The 16,834-nt window shown below is 39.0% G+C and overlaps 1 protein-coding gene across 2 annotated transcripts in view; it reads right to left on the bottom strand.

The window, feature by feature from the left end:
• The window catches only part of plxnb2a.1 (plexin b2a, tandem duplicate 1), a 143,783-nt gene extending 127,404 nt beyond the window's left edge, over window positions 1-16,379 (bottom strand). Inside the window, exon 1 of one of the 2 annotated variants that reach the window (XM_066666921.1) lies at window positions 16,174-16,379. The gene's annotated coding sequence lies outside the window, so the exon portion shown is untranslated. Of the gene's footprint in view, window positions 1-15,840; window positions 16,048-16,173 lie in introns of those variants that run through there. The other variant, XM_066666922.1, reaches the window with a different exon arrangement.
• Between the last annotated feature and the right edge of the window lie 455 nt (window positions 16,380-16,834).

The following is a 16,834-nucleotide window of genomic DNA, read 5'->3' as shown; positions in this document are numbered from 1 at the left end:
TGTGACCTGCATTATTATGTATAGTTACTGTCATTTTCTTCAACTCATTAATATTGTTTAACTACTTACATTTTATTATTATTATTGTTATTATTATTATTTTTTTTTTTACAGATCTGTTTGTGTGTCTATCAGTGATGTGTAAAACAAACCCCGCAGTGTGCCTATGTATGCACCAGCACACTTGGACATTTACTCCTGACCTTGGGCTTTCAGTAGGCACCAGAAAAGTGATTTACTCAGAGTTAAACACAGAAACTGGCACAAGGGGGCTGACCAGTTAATATCTTACACCATTACAACTTTGGGAATGAGTAAACGCGTGCACACTAGGATTGTGCCATATTGTATGGTGTGCAATAATATCACAAAATATTTTCAAACGATATATATATATATATATATATATATCTCATGATTATTTTGATATTCCCACATACTGTGGCATACATTCATTACATGAGTTATTTAGGAACAGTGATTAGGCACAGAAAATTGCTCTGCGTTCAAAGAATTTGCTCCAAAAGATGAGCGACTTCAGTCATGTGGAGGTGGTTTGGAAATAAAATATCTATATTCTATTATATTATATATATTTTATACAGTGTCAGAACCTTGGTAAGTTGAATTTGTTTACACATTTATTTGTTGTTCCTTCTGAATGTTGGAAATTGTTAGATTTGTATGAAAATAAAATGTTATATATATCAAAATCATTTAAATAAGATAGTATATATATCATTCATTCATTCATTATCTGTAACCGCTTATCCAGTTCAGGATCGCGGTGGGTCCAGAGCCTACCTGGAATCATTGGGCGCAAGGCAGAAATACACCCTGGAAGGGGCGCCAGTCCTTCACGGGGCAGTATATATATATTATAAATTGAATTTATTTAATATAATATATTAAATTATTTAATATAATATATTATAATATATAGGGCGGCACGGTGGCGCAGCAGGTAGTGTCGCAGTCACACAGCTCCAGGGGCCTGGAGGTGGTGGGTTCGATTCCCGCTCCGGGTGACTGTCTGTGAGGAGTTGGTGTGTTCTCCCCGTGTCCGCGTTTCCTCCGGGTGCTCTGGTTTCCTACCACAGTCCAAAAACACATGTTGGTAGGTGAATTGGCAACTCAAAAATGTTCGTAGGTGTGAGTGAATGTGTGAGTGTGTGTGTGTCTGTGTTGCCCTGTGAAGGACTGGCGCCCCCTCCAGGGTGTATTCCCTCCTTGCGCCCAATGATTCCAGGTAAGCTCTGGACCCACCGTGACCCTGAACTGGATAAGCGGTTACAGATAATGAATGAATGAATATAATTTATCATGTTGCTATTGTGTGTTCTGGAAATCTGGATTTTTTTTTATTGCCAAGAATATCGTTATTGCCAAAATACCCTGAAATATCATGATAATATTTTAGGCAATATCGCCCACCCCTAACGCACACACAAAATGAGGGAAATTGTAACAGAAATAGATCAACACTACTATCTGATTAGATACCTGTTGAGGCCACAGTGAGGTTGTGTTAAATAGGTCTGGACAATAATTCAATATCAATACATATCATAATATAAAGTGTTTCAATAACAGTGATAGTTTTAAAACATTTTCAATATATGTTATTTACAGCATACGTCACATGATATTCATTACAGGGCACTGTTGTCGGTTCAGCACACTCAGTTTGGTTTAAAAATTTTAACATTGGCAAAGCCAATAGGTGTTTGATGTTGAGGTCATGTTCCTTGTTTGTTCTTAGATTTTTTTCAGTAGATTTTATACTGTTTATATTGATATCAGAATTATATCGTATCAACTAAAATTCAGAAATATATCGTGATATAAATTTTGGCCATATTGCCCAGCCCTAGTGTTAAAAGTGATATGCAGAAAATGTCTTTTCCGGCTGGTTTCTGACAACAACTTAAATACACCACTGGAGAACTGAAGTCAGGGTTTTAGAGGCAGAATCCTCAACAGATTTCAGGGTCACGGTGGGTCCAGAGCCTACCTGGAATCATTGGGCGCAAGGCGGGAATACACCCTGGAGGGGACATCTGTAATATTATTACAGAATATTTTTATTCATTTAACGTAACAAGTTTACAGGATGAGTTGTAAAAGTGGCCAAAGAACAATTAAAGACAGCAAAGTACAACTGTTGAAAATGGTCCTCTACCTACACTCCCTAGCAGGCAATAGAAATGTATTAATCACTATGGGCAACAGAAAAGTATAATACCTTAAAACACAGCATGGCTTTTTTGGGAGTAATATGTAGGAACAGATAAATAATGCCACATTAAATCTAACAGGTATTATGAATACAATTATTTTTATTCAATACATCACATCCTGTGCTGCACAAAAACCAACAATATAGAGCTAATTAGGATCTTTTTATGCAATCAGTGTATTTGTCTCCTGACAACAGCCCTGCTTAGAAAGGCATGTATTGTGAAAATATATTGCCACATTAGCTCCCCCTCAGAGCACACCTTGACTGCCAACCTGTGAGAAAAACCCTTCAAAATTCAATACCTTTAACCATTTCCATAGCTCTTCAATAACGCATATTTATACAAATATTATCCTCATTTGGAGCCAAGCAGTGACAAGTCCATAATTAATATTTCATTCACAAAATACCCCACCTATCTCTTTTTAATGCGACAAAAGAAGGCCTTATCCCACAAGGTTATTGACAGTGCGTGCGGGATGAAACATTAGCGGCCTTTTTAGATGTGGAGAAATTGGGCTCTTTGAGGATTAGCTTCGACGTTGCTCATGTTCGTGCTCAAATTAAATCCCCTGCTTGAATGCATCTTAATCAAGCAGCAAGCCCTTGTTACACATCCCCAACACAAAGGCCACCCAGCAGACACCTTAAGCAGCTTTTGTCAAATCCTTCATAACCTGGAGACAGCCAGAGCGGCCAGATGACAGAACGGGAAAAAGAACTTTAATAAATAAAAAACACTCACAACAAGAAGCTTCAAATTTTTAAAAATCCTGAGCGGTGGTAGAAATCCATGAATTAGCCATCTGCCAATTTGCGTCTATGGGGCAGAATTTTTTGAGGTAAAGACCACCAATTTGATTGGCTTAATGATGCAGAACAAGTCTTCTATGCTTAGTATTTCAGAGGTCAACATAAAAATAAAAGACTCTGGGAATCCCCCTCTAGTCCTCAACATCCTTAATGAAGGATGCTTTTTGTCAAGCCCTCACAGATAATTATTCAGGCGTTTGCCTTTAGTTATTCGTAAAAGGCTACAGATATAGCCTCCCCTTCAGCACTACTGCCTCAAACCCAGTCATTCACAGTTAATCACAGGGGAAAAGCATACTAATAATCATGTGAAGTTCTAAGGAACATCCCTCACGGCGTGGACCAGTCCAGTCACTGTGATTGCCTGTTCTGTCAAATAGCTATGTATACGAAAGGGAATATTAGCTTTTTTTCTTTTTATATCCACGCTGTCCTACTTGTGCATTTAATGGAAGCACAGTCTACTGATATGTATTTACCCAAAAACAAGGACTTATGTCTAGAGGCCAGCAAGCCCTTCTTTTCTCTTATTCCATGAGAGTACACATTTCAAAGCTGATTAGTTCAAAGTGCACAACCAATGAAGAAATCACAACATGGGTGATTATTCAAATCTCAGCAAGAAACAAGTACATAGCAATCCTAATTTTCCACAGCTTATCCAGCCTGGAAATAAGATTAATAAGTAGATAAACATTTCAGAGTGTTCAAAACAAACAAAGGTCTGATCCACAGCATAATGAAGGGGACATTGTCTAAGCTTTATTTTAGGTTAGACCTAGGCATAACAGGAATTAAACTCAAAATGGAAGGTATTAATTTTTTTTTTTAAATCCTGATTTACAATCATACATGCCAAGTTAAAATGCTCAACATAATTAATAAAGGGCCCTGAAGGGGAAATAGGGGAGAAAAGAATGTGCAGGTACCAGTAGTGTGTACTGGAAATCACAAATATTAGAACACACAGAGGTCTAGTCTAACATGCTTCTCTGATATCATGCCGTTTAAAGATTTAATGAATGATACAATATGAAACAACATACCAATTAAATAACTCATAAATAACACAATATGAACGTCTTACAACCTTCAAGTGGAACGTTTAGTGGATGATAGCTATCTTTATCTATTACGATTTTTGATGTAGAGATATGGTTTGCCATGAGAAAAGTTTATTGTTGTTATTTTGCACCATGGCTGTATGGGTAACTGCTGCACTGACTACTGACTGCAGCAACTAAATAAGATTGTGATTATTAATCTAACCTATAGGAGCTCAGACTAACAATCACTATAAACCAAAATTGAGAAAATTAAAACAGACCAAAGAAAAAATGTGGAATTTTTTCACATTTCTTGCCAAATTCTGTAATTAATTATGGGTTAAAACACCAATGTTACAGAAATATCACAACAACAAATTTGTAATTTGCATTCCAATATTTTCTTCTTGAAATGAAATCAGAATAGGTTGTATGTAACAAAGGACAGGTTCTGAAATCATTTGAACACACCTTTTAGAAAGAAATATGTGCTTTTAAAATAAGCATTTCTATGGTCTCTATGTACTTAACAAGCACACCATCATTCTGTAAAGGCGGTTACATAAACAATTTCCCAAACTGTTGTGTGACTGCATCTAGGACACCATGATTTAAAGTGAAGGGTATAGCTGTGTAGGGAACTATTGGGACCTTATAAAAGGGTTTGTGACACACATGTCGCCATAGGCTCTTGTGGGCTACTATTATCACCCACCACCACAATTCACGCCACCAACCAAATAACTGCAGACCAACTCGGCATCAAGCTTACTTTCACCTGAAATCTCTGTAACAACACAGAGCTGTAAATAATGAATGCAGTCTATGGCTCTGCTCTTCTTATCATACTTTGCCTTCATTGTCTCAGGGAAAGCTGAGGTGTGGAGGTTTGTATTGCATGGCCCCCAGAGCAGTGTTTATGTAACTGATGCATAACAACTTGTCTGAACTGTAGACCGTTTCTAAAGAAGCATACTGCTATGCAAAGCGCCCATGTCCAAATCAGATGGAGCTAAACGAAGCTCCTTTGAAGTGCTGCAAACCAAAGTACTTGAGTGACATTAGTGGAGTGCTGAACAGGGGCTCTTACCTTCACTAGCTCTCCTGTCACACTGCATCTTCCTTAAAGGAACACCTACTGGAGAGGAACGGTTCTACTGGACTTTTTTTTAAAAAAACAATTACAGGTGGTGGACAAAAATGAACATCTACTTGGGTACATAGTATTAGAAGGTGCCTTGATTAGATTTGTAGTGCTAAATAATACAGCAGTTTAAATGTTTGCTTTATATGACATAAAAAAAATAAACATACATGTGCTTCTATATTATATTCAGCAAAAACAGTAATTGCATTCAAAAGTGCAGAGGTTTCTCTGTAGAGGATGTGTAGTTTGGGGAGTAGCCATAGCATAAAGATTAGAGAAATTATCTAAAGACAGGAAGATCACCAGCAAATGAAGAAAATTAATACTTTCTCCTCCTTCAACATCCCTGGTTGAACTGCCCTTTAGCAAGGGCAACACCAACTGCTCCCTGGTCACAGTCAAATGTTTGGACACACCCACTCAGGAAGGGTTTCCTTATTTTGGGCCATTTTTTACATATTGTGAATGTACAGTACCAGTTGTGGACACATCTTCAATATTTTTTCTTATTTAATATTATTATTAATTTCTACATTATTAATGAATATGGAATACATTAAACTATGGTTTGTGCAGAGGTAGGGGCTGGTACACAGTTCTATACAGTGAATAGCCCTATTCCACCAATGACTAAGGAGAGGATGTGTCCAAATGTGTTTTGTTCACTTCCATGAATGAGTTAAATATGGAGTCCCAATGCTCATTGTACTGCTGTACAGTTGTAATAAAAGCTTCTTTTTCCCTCCCTACTTTTTAGTTTCACATTTGTCATTTGACTAGGAGCCCAAACTTTACATACCACAGTAAACAAATTCTAATTCAGCAAAGTCAAAAGCAAACTTGTACTGTACCATTAAACCAGTAAAACTGTACCATTTCTAAAAGAAAGAACAAACAACTAAATGCTGTTTGCATGTGCTTGTATACTTTTATAAAAGTTCAGTTTTACATAAATCTTTATAAACTGCAATACAGCAAAAGCTCACTTGATGCCATTTTAAGTAAACTGGGAGTTTTCTAATTTCTGTCTGATTACTAAGAAACACCTCAAAAATTCTGTCCATGGCTCTTCATTATATACACACACACACATCAATACCACTTACAGAGATCAGTTTGCAGAATGCTAGGTCAAACACATTTGATCAAAATCAAATAAAGAATGTGTTCAGATGTAATTTGCCTAGGCGTTATTAATCATTCAAAACAAGCAGAACTATACTGAACATTACACAGACAAAGCAGACAAAGGTACAGCTGGGAATTGAGGGAGTGCCACTGTTTGTGACACAGGGGAGAGGAGAGGGAGTGTGTGAGAGAGAAAACAGTGACAGAGAGAAAAAAAATTATATATATAAAATGATATATATTTATAAACACACACATACACAAATGCAAAGGAGACAGGGAGAAACTGAACAGCTGTCACTCACACACAGGAGAACAAGTGTAATCTCACCTGCAGTTGATTGTTAGCACAGAAACCGCTAGCACCTCCTCACACTTCAGCACCACACACACACCTCAAAACACACCATTAATAATCCACTACACACTAACAGGCATGGGCCTGTGTCACCTGCTGGCACCAAACACTCTTCAGGTATCTGCAGAAACAGCTTGCTAATCAACCCCACAGTCCGCAGAATATCACTGCAAACCAACCTACCCCCTCGCCCCTCCTCTCTCTCGCTCTCCCACTTTCTCTCAACAGGCCACAGAGGTCATTCACTTCATCTCTGCCTGTGATAACACTCAGCAAGAGCCAGGGTTAATAATTAAGTAGATAAAGCATGCACAGTGTGGCATGTGCTGGCAGTGTGTCTGCAGGAATCAGGACACTCTGCAAACACTTGTGTTGAAGTATATTAGAAAACTTTTGTACTGCTCCTTCCCACCCCCAAAATATTGTCCAATATAGTCCAAAGTACAAACCGGATTCCCAAAAAGTTGGGACACTAAACAAATAGGGAATAAAAACTGAAAGCAATGATGTGGAGATGGCAAATGTCAATATTTTATTTGTAATAGAACATAGATGACAGATCAAAAGTTTAATCTGAGTAAATGTAACATTTTAAAGGAATAATATGTTGATTCAAAATTTCACAGTGTCAACAAATCCCAAAAAAGTTGGGGATTTGTACCAATAAGTGGCTGGAAAAAGGAAATTGAGCATATAACGAACTGCTGGAAGATCAATTAACACTAATTAGGTCAATTGACAACATGATTGGGTATAAAAAGAGCTTCTCAGAGTGTCAGTGTCTCTCTGAAGCCAAGATGGTAAGAGGATCACCAATTCCACCATTGTTGGGCAGAAAGATAGTGCAGCAATATCAGAATGGTGTTACTCAGCGTAAAAGAGCAAAGACTTTTAAGTTTTCATCATCAACCGTGCATAACATCATCAAAAGATTCAGAGAATCTGGAACAATTGCTGTGCGTAAGGGTCAAGGCCGTAAAACTCTACTGGATGCTTGTGATCTCTGGGCCCTTAAACGTCACTGCACCTCAAACAGGAATGCCACTGTCAAGGAAATAACAATGAGCTCAGGAATACTTCCAGAAAGCATCGTCAGTAAACACAATCCACCGTGCCATCCGCCGTTGCCAGCTGAAACTCTACAGTGCAAAGAGGAAGCCATTTCTAAGCAAGCTCCACAAGCTGAGGCGTTTGCACTGGGCCAGGAGTCTTTTAAAATGGAGTGTGGCAAAATGGAAGACTGTTCTGTGGTCAGATGAGTCACGATTTGAAGTTCTTTATGGAACACTGGGACGCCATGTCATCCGGACCAGAGAGGACAAGGATAACCCAAGTTGTTATCAACGCTCCGTTCAGAAGCCTGCATCACTGATGGTATGGGGTTGCATGAGTGCTTGTGGCATGGGCAGCTTGCATGTCTGGAAAGGCACCATTAATGCAGAGAACTATGTTCAGGTTCTAGAACAACATATGCTCCCATCTAGATGTCATCTCTTTCAGGGAACACCCTGCATTTTTCAACAAGATAATGCCAGACCACATTCTGCAGCAATCACAACATCATGGCTAGGTAGGAGAAGGATCTGGTTACTGAAATGGCCAGCCTGCAGTCCACATCTTTCACCTATAGAAAACATTTGGCACATTATAAAGAGGAAGGTGCGACAAAGAAGGCCCAAGACGATTGAACAGTTAGAGGCCTGTATTAGACATGAATGGGAGGGCATTCCTATTTCTAAACTTCAGAAACTGGTCTCCTCTGTCCCCAGACGTCTGTTGAGTGTTGTAAGAAGGGGGGGATGCTACACAGTGGTAAAAAATGGCCTTGTCCCAACTTTTTGGGGATTTGTTGACGCCATGAAATTTTGAAACAACATATTTTTCCTTTAAAATGTTACATTTACTCAGAATAAACTTTTGATCTGTCATCTATGTTCTATTACGAATAAAATATTGACATTTGCCATCTCCACATCATTGCATTCAGTTTTTATTCACAATTTGTTTAGTGTCCCAACTTTTTTGGAATCCGGTTTGTAGTTTCGTATTGATAGACTCTCTAGAGGGAGAGTCTGGTACCTTTTGCCACTTAAAGTGACCAAGAACTGACAACTACTACAGGAAAAGAAATCTGACTGACACGCAAAAGGACCAATCACATGTCTGTTATTTTGGCATGACGTATAAGAGGAGGCAGACAGCCAATCAGAACGCAACTGGCACTGTGGCCAACTTCACAAACTGAGAGTATCAACTTAGGGGTGGAGCGTCTGTGGCTGAGACTAAAGGACTAGGACCTGAAAGATGAACAAAACTAGACAGTAGGGATGGGCGGTATCCACATTTTTCATACCGTAATACCACCTGAAAATATTATCTCGGCATACTGTATTACCATGGGGATGGGGGGGGTGTTCTGTCATGCAATGCTGAGCCTTATATCTTTGAGCACCAGGTCGAGTGACTTTAGCTAAACACAGCCCAACAGTGCACACCGACACACATGTTGATGATAAAAACCTGTTTCTGAGTGAAAGCAAATTTCAGCAACTGGTGCTGAAGGACCAGAAAATAAGCGAAATATGACGTGTACACTGTTTAGAAGCACAGCTGGCGTTAACGGGCACTTGTGGTTTAGCTCAGCACAGCAGATTTTTCAGCGAATTGAGGCTCAAAACACACATATTTAGAGGATGAAGCCATATACCGGTGAGCAGCACAAAGTCGAGTGAAGGATTTTCTGAGAATTATAGCTGTTTACAGCTTAATTCCTTTCTCTTTTAACCCAAACTCAGTGCTAAACTTACACCCCCCCCCCCCCCGGTGGGTTAAAGGACTTTTCTCCAATATTTTCACACCGTGACATCAGCAGTCACTGAGCTCCCCCAGTGCCCCCTCCCTGTGGCTCTCTTAAATGCACATGCACATTTTAGCCGACTTTTAAAAGACACAGAACCAAAATTTGACACACCACACACAAGCCATAAATGCCACCATCATTTTAAGATACCGTACACATTTTAAAATACCATGGTTATTATCGTTACCTGCTCAACCATACTAGACAGCAGATTAATTTCTATACCCTTGTATTAACACAAGGATGTATGCAGAGTTTCATATTTGGGATACATGTATCATCAGATCCCAAAATTAGATTTATTTTATTAAAAACTGAGCATTTCCCAAAATGTATCATTCTCAAGTTAATGCAACTAAATCACTACCTTCAATATTGCCATTTAGAGCAATCACTTATAAGGAGACAAACTCAATGCCACCAACAAAACAGAATCAGATGACCAGTTGGGCAGCTGAGAATGAGACAAGTCCACCACAGACAAGGCCAGACTTACGTAACGCCTGAGTGTTTCTAATGGTTCATTGATTCCACTGACTGTACCCAGCGCCCAGCATTGTTACTATAGTGACTCAATCATGAGCTGACAGTGCGAAGAGGACATAATGACACCAAACACACAACATCCACCCACAACTTCACAAACATTCCCATACACTGACTCATGTTATGTTTTAAGGACAGTCTCAAAAGCATTTACCAAGTATGAGCCCAATCGAAACCAGACTTAAACCAGACAACTGCAAAACTGCTTTGGGCATGACAGTGAAACATTAAATGAGCATTTTAAAGACAATGTTCTGAAGGTTTTTACGAGTAGGATTATGCTGTAAAAGGAAGAAATCTGACAAGGTAGAACAAGTCACATATCTTCATGTAGAAAGAACAGCAGCCACAGGTTTATCACAATGTCTTTGGAAACACGTAGGTGCCAAAATCCATGGACATATGCTGCTATCTGGAACAAATTCAATCGAGTGGTTTGGTTCCAAAAGGTTCAGCAATTTAGGTGGCAGTAAAAATACTGTGTCTCACACCGTGCTGACCTCCTCAACTCCCAGCCCACCCACGGTGTTCTTCTGTAGTCTGCCAGTTTGCTACTATCAAACTGACAAGTGTGTAGCTTTTTCATCATAGCAAACATTCCCATTGACACATACAGTGGGTCACCAATGATATTGCAATTCAGCCCATCAGCAAACGTTTAGGCTAATACATTTCTGGGAAATCTGATCATATGGTTTTGAATTTTTTTTTTTTTTCTTAAGTCCAATTGCTTCACTATCCTTGACTCAATATTTACTGCTGATTTACCATAAAATGCACACCAAATTAAGCATTGCTTTGTTAGTCTAAGGGTATGTTTACACTTGTCAGCTTTGTCTCAGTTAAAACGCACCTTGGTTCCATTTCTCTGTTAGTGTGGTTCATTCTGTTTTTTTACCAAACAAGCAGACAGGGACCTCCTGAGTTGGCCTGTCTTTGTCCATTTTTAACTAATGTGATTAATTTCCAGTATGAACATAACATGTATAAAAAAGATCTAAAACTAACCAAGCAGGACATGAAGTCACATGATGCAACGCTAAATGTGCCACGAGAGAACAGCGCCCTAAAAACAAATAATCAACCGAGGACAAACCTGAAGCAATGAAGAGTGTCTGGCACTTTAACTTTTTTACCCATTTTACCAACTCCAGTTTCCAGTCAGTAAAAATGCCACTAGGTATTCACCTCCCCATCAGTTATTCTGGGTCATCTGTAAATGTGTCAGTGTGAATGCTAAGAAACCAAAAATCACTAAAATCATTTTCTTGTTTGGTCTGGACCTAGGAATCCTTACTACAAGAATGAACACACCCTAAATTCCCCTGCACTATACATCATCCACTTCCAAAACCTCACACTCATTTCAGTTTTAAATCACATCTATGTGTATTTTAATATATATATAAAGTATATATTGTTAAATATATCAGTAAATCAGTATCAGAATTAAGGTTTGCTATATGTATCAGTATTTTCTTTAGTATTATCTGTCAGGTTTTCTGAAAAGCACCCATTTTCCTGCAAAAAAAACAAAGACATGGCCAAAAAACTAGCCTAACTTCAGGTTCCCCAAAATATGAATGCCTATATAGGTAGTTGGAAATAGCTCAAATTAAATGTGACAATGGACACTTCATTGTCCAATGTGCCACTGCTTATAAACTGAGCAATATATGGGTTATTATGGGTCAATATTGCATCCAACACCATAGTAAGTTAATGTGGGTTAGTTATTAATGTGAGGTGTTATGTCATGAACAGTCAGAAAAAAACCAAGCAGAGGTAAACTGATTGACATTTCCATATTAGTAGCACTGAACAAACTCAAACCATTAGAGATATCGCCGCTGCATCTCTGCATGTCCAGACATGTCCCTAGCCCACACTTCACCATCATCTCATCCTCCGCAATTAGCTGCTATGAAGAGAAACTATGTGCTGGAGGAAATTAACTTAATTTGAGGAGAAAATTGCACTTGTCTTCCCCATTGTGTGGCAGTGCCATCTCTTCAGCAGACTCTGACCTTTTGTTTGCTTTCTCATTGTGCTTAACACAATCCGCCAGCAGAATATCCATTTGCTTCACACAGGCCTGAATTAAAGCTCGCAGCGAGCCATTACCGCTGCCGAACACAAGAACTCAATGCTTCCAGTTCTTTTCACAGTGACAAGATGATTTCTGCAGTGTCACTGGCTGACAGGAGAGCGGCATGGAGGAGTCATTCTGCTGGAATGCAGGGGGGACAGGGTGGGCCAGTGTTTGGGAGCAAACCCAATGTTTTCTACATTGCCTGAGGGCCTGTTTGTCAACTAGGCTTCTGTTAGGACGTTAACAAGATCAGTGTAAGAAAACAAACTTCAACAAAGACTGAACACTGGCTTGCAACATTGATTTCCATTTCAACCTACCTTACACTCTGGGAGTCACAGATAATGGGACTGGGACAAAGCTAATATTCAAATGTTTGAATTTCATACCTGTAGATGATGATACTTAAAATGTTCCAATATAATTACTAAAAACAACCATAATGTGTTCAGAAAAGCTAATTGCAAAATGGTGTGAGGGTGGCACAGTGCGATTTTATTGATCATGATAGAAATAATCATGCTTCTCACATTCACAGTATATTATATCATATTAATCTTTTCCATATTAAGATTTTTCAATAAGAAAATTCAACTATAAACACAAGCCAACAACAAAATATTTAATAAAATATTAATTACACATGATTTTACATTGAACAGCAACTCTGCTATCAGTACCACCCATATAGATATCAGTCTCTAGATCAGGCCTACTCTTCATTGTAAATAAGCATTACAAAAAGGGTCCCAAGGGCTGAGAAAGGCCTTTGGATTAGCTCATCATGAATGTGCTGCTCAGAGATTGTTGATAAAAAAGGGAGCGTCCAATCCATAGATTATCTAAGAGACCCACTGGTCCAGCAGCTTGGAAGAAAAACACACAAACATGCATGAACATGCAAACCCTACTGGCCAAACAGCTTTTGGTTCATCAGGAAAATCAATATAAACAATAAGCAGATATTTAACAGCTGCAAACAGAGCAAAGAATGGAGTTTAGCGCGCACACATAGAGCCACAGGAAACACATGAATGGGGCCACTGTGCATGGTCTTCATGTTTCTCGGCATGAAAGACAAACAAACAGAGGCATTACTCATGATCTCTCCCAGAGATGAAGGGATACAGAGAAAGGGGGAAAAAAGAGAAAAGCTCACTCTGTCTCAGCACTGGACCACTGCTCTATGACCTTAAGGGGGACGAGTACTTCCTCTCCTCAATCTCTCCTGAATCTCTGTCAGAGCAGTGGCACCCAGGCCATACTTGGACAAATCGCCACAGATGTTTCCACTGCATTCTCGGATTAGCTACTTTCCTTAAGGCTGTTTGGGTTCAGTGCCCCAAAGTGCCACAATCAGTCACAATCAGGTACTGTGTTCAGTCTTGTAATTTTTTTTTTAAAGGACACTGTTGAAGGGCAGCCAGCTCAAGAGACATCCACAACACTGTCAGGAAAAAGGGTACCTTGCAGGTTCAAATGTACAAGCCGTGCAAATGGTCCCTCAAAAAGTACAACAATGGACTTAAGGTGCAGTGGAGCAGCCGAAAGGTTACACTACATTCCATTTTCCAGGGGGAGAGGTGCCTATTTGTACCTTTTCAAAACAAAATATACAATAGAAATCCTAAATCCAAGAAGGTGGGGTATGGGCTGTACAATATCTGTCTGAAATAACAATTTACAGTGGAATAAAACCTTTTTTTTTCCAAATGTTAAACTATTGTTACTACCTAAACTAGGTGGTTTTATGGTTTCTGTTTCCAAAATGTCCTTAATTCCTTCTAAAGCCTAAAGTTAAAACATTGAACTAAAATTGAACAAAGCAAACAACTGAAAGTAAAACTAAAGAAGCAACCTAGACAACGGCATGTTTATGTCTTCAACTGATTTTAAAGCTCAAGTCCAAACTAAGCTAATACCACCACAGTTTTACCAGGTGTTTTCCATTATGTAACTTTAAATGATTTAGCCCAAAGTTAGGCCAATGGCCTTTGCCCTTCTTCATAGATTCATTCATTATCTGTAACCGCTTATCCAGTTCAGGGTCGCGATGGTCCAGAGCCTACCTGGAATCATTGGGCACAAGGCAGGAATACACCTTGGAGGGGGTGCCAGTCCTTCACAGGGCAACACAGAGACACACACATTCACTACCTGCTGCACCACCGTGCCGCCTTCTTCATAGATATGACAGGATTTAGAGATAGAATTTAAATTATGAGGTTTGGCTTAAGCAAACATTATCTGAAATATCTGAAGGTCTCCAGTGTCCACTTGCCCCAACATAAAAACACTTCACAACAAGATATAGTTCAGTGTGCATCTTAGCCACCCACAAGGGTGGAAATAAAACATTTGTTTACAAAGTTTGAATATCACTAACAAATATATTACACTGTAGACAGTAAAAAGACATTAACTCACAATTATAATCATAGAGCTAAAAACATCTCATATGACCACCATAAACCAATTCTGCTAATGCTCACTTACGCAATAAATATAAATGTGATTAAAACCTAATTAGATTTCATTTTTAATTATAAAAGCATCTCTATGCAGACTGAATATATTACACAGCATAAAAGGTCGGAGGACAATAAGGCATGGATCACTGAAACGAGGTTCAGAGTATGGCTGAGCTAGTAAAGAAAGAATGAGGAATGTTGAAAAGGTTCATATAATGGGCAAAGATATAATCATTTTGTGGATTTTCACTAAAACATATTTATGTGAACACTGTTACGCATACAAGTTCCTCCCCAGTGTGTAAGGGCAGTAGCTTGAAAACTATGGCTCAAAAAAGTCGGTTTTTAATTCTTACATTTTGTGACTCCAAAAAAAGACTTTCTGATACCAGGCAATCAGAACTTTGTAGGTAAAATCAGGATTACAAAAAGGAAAAAGGCTTATGTCCTTCAAAGACACAACATAAGACTGGAAATATGACTATGAAATTATGATGAAGGTTTTTGTTACATTAGTACCCAAACGTTGCAAGTAGATCTCAGAGAAAAACATTAACATAAATAAAAAAATAAGACAATAGCTCTTTAAGGATACTGTCACTTAAAACAAATGAACCAACCGAAACTAAAGCTTGGAAACTGAATGCAAGCAGGAGTTAAGCTGAAAAACGTGGGGAATAAAGCCTTTGAAAAGCTTTCTGAAATCCATATATGAAGCGGTTTTAAAATGTAAGCAAATTAGCCAAAAGCCTTGTGTAAAATTATGCAGTTTGAAAAAACTAAGGATATACAGCTTCACATGACACACAGGTTTAAAAACAGAGAAATAACTAAAGATAATTAAAAAAACATGGACACAAGCCATGTTTGTGGGTGGCGTTCAATGTAAACGTAGCCCACGATAATGAAAAGCGTAGCAGCTGTTTTGCATATGAGCAAATCAAAAACTCGTTCACACAAATACGTCGTGGGGATTAGGAGCACGTTACCAAAGAAACAGAGAGATACGAGGTAAGTCACTGAAGCGAAAACTTGGCTCGTTTTGAAAGGAGAGAGAGAGAGAGAGAGAGAGAGATTTGTAAAGTAACAGTCGTTTGCGAACCACTGCGAAAAGGTCCAAGTTAAACGAGGATTTACCTTCAGTTAAAGTTGACGTAAATGTCCTCAGACAGCTACCACACCAAACTCCGAGACAAAAACATAAACTTTACATCATTCTTTCTTCCCAAACAAGCTGCTGGTTTAAAGAAAACAGTCTCCGGGAGCCGAGGGGTTGTGTTTTGTAAATTAAATTCGCAGACAGAAACTCAATGAACTACAGTGAGTTGAACGAGTCTCTAATCTTCAGGCACAGATCACATGACGAGGATATCGACACAGGTACATTCAGAGAAGCACATACCTAAAACACCTGAGAGAGAGAGAGAGAGAGAGAGAGAGAGAGAGAGAGAGAGAGAGAGAGAGACCCACCAACCACTCCGCCTCTTCGCCCCAGGAATATTCAGTTTTCCTCCTTTAGACGAAGTCGACCTCGCCTCAAAGTCCGAACTAAAACCAGAGAGTGCAGTTAGTCCAAAACACACGAGCTCCGTGTGCCTTCGTGCGGTTTCACCTTACTGAGGAAAAAGTAAGGCGACTAGCTGAGAAGCAGGGGAAAAAAATCCTCATTGACTGTTCCTCCCTCTTCTCCCTCCTCTTCCCTCTTTCCCCTCTTCTCCCGCTCTATACAGAGTTTTTCGCCCCCTGTGGTGAAACAAAAGCACAATCTCTAGCTCAACCAGCCCCCTCCTCTCCCCTTCTCCACAAAGTAGCTTAATAGCAGTGGGGGCTCATGTCGAACTACTGAAACGCATTTACGCCCTTAAAAATGACTTAAAACAGACATAAAAACCCTTTATTTCTCCTTTAAACTGCACACTGTATATTTCTAAACCAGAGGCTATGTCTGTTTTTAAACAGCGTTTTGCAGGAGTTTATGATGAACTGAAACTATAATGAGATTTGACATGTAGTTATGTGTTGGCATAAAAACAGTTATAGGTTTCATTCAGAATCAAACGGAAAAATGAATCCGTGTGCTGTAAAAATGCTCTAAGATCAATAACAGTTCTACATTGGCGCTGCAGACTGA

The sequence above is a fragment of the Hoplias malabaricus genome, chromosome 4, assembly GCF_029633855.1.
Source record: "Hoplias malabaricus isolate fHopMal1 chromosome 4, fHopMal1.hap1, whole genome shotgun sequence".
Classification (NCBI taxonomy): Eukaryota; Metazoa; Chordata; class Actinopteri; order Characiformes; family Erythrinidae; genus Hoplias; species Hoplias malabaricus.
This window is presented reverse-complemented; position numbering and strand designations above follow the sequence as displayed.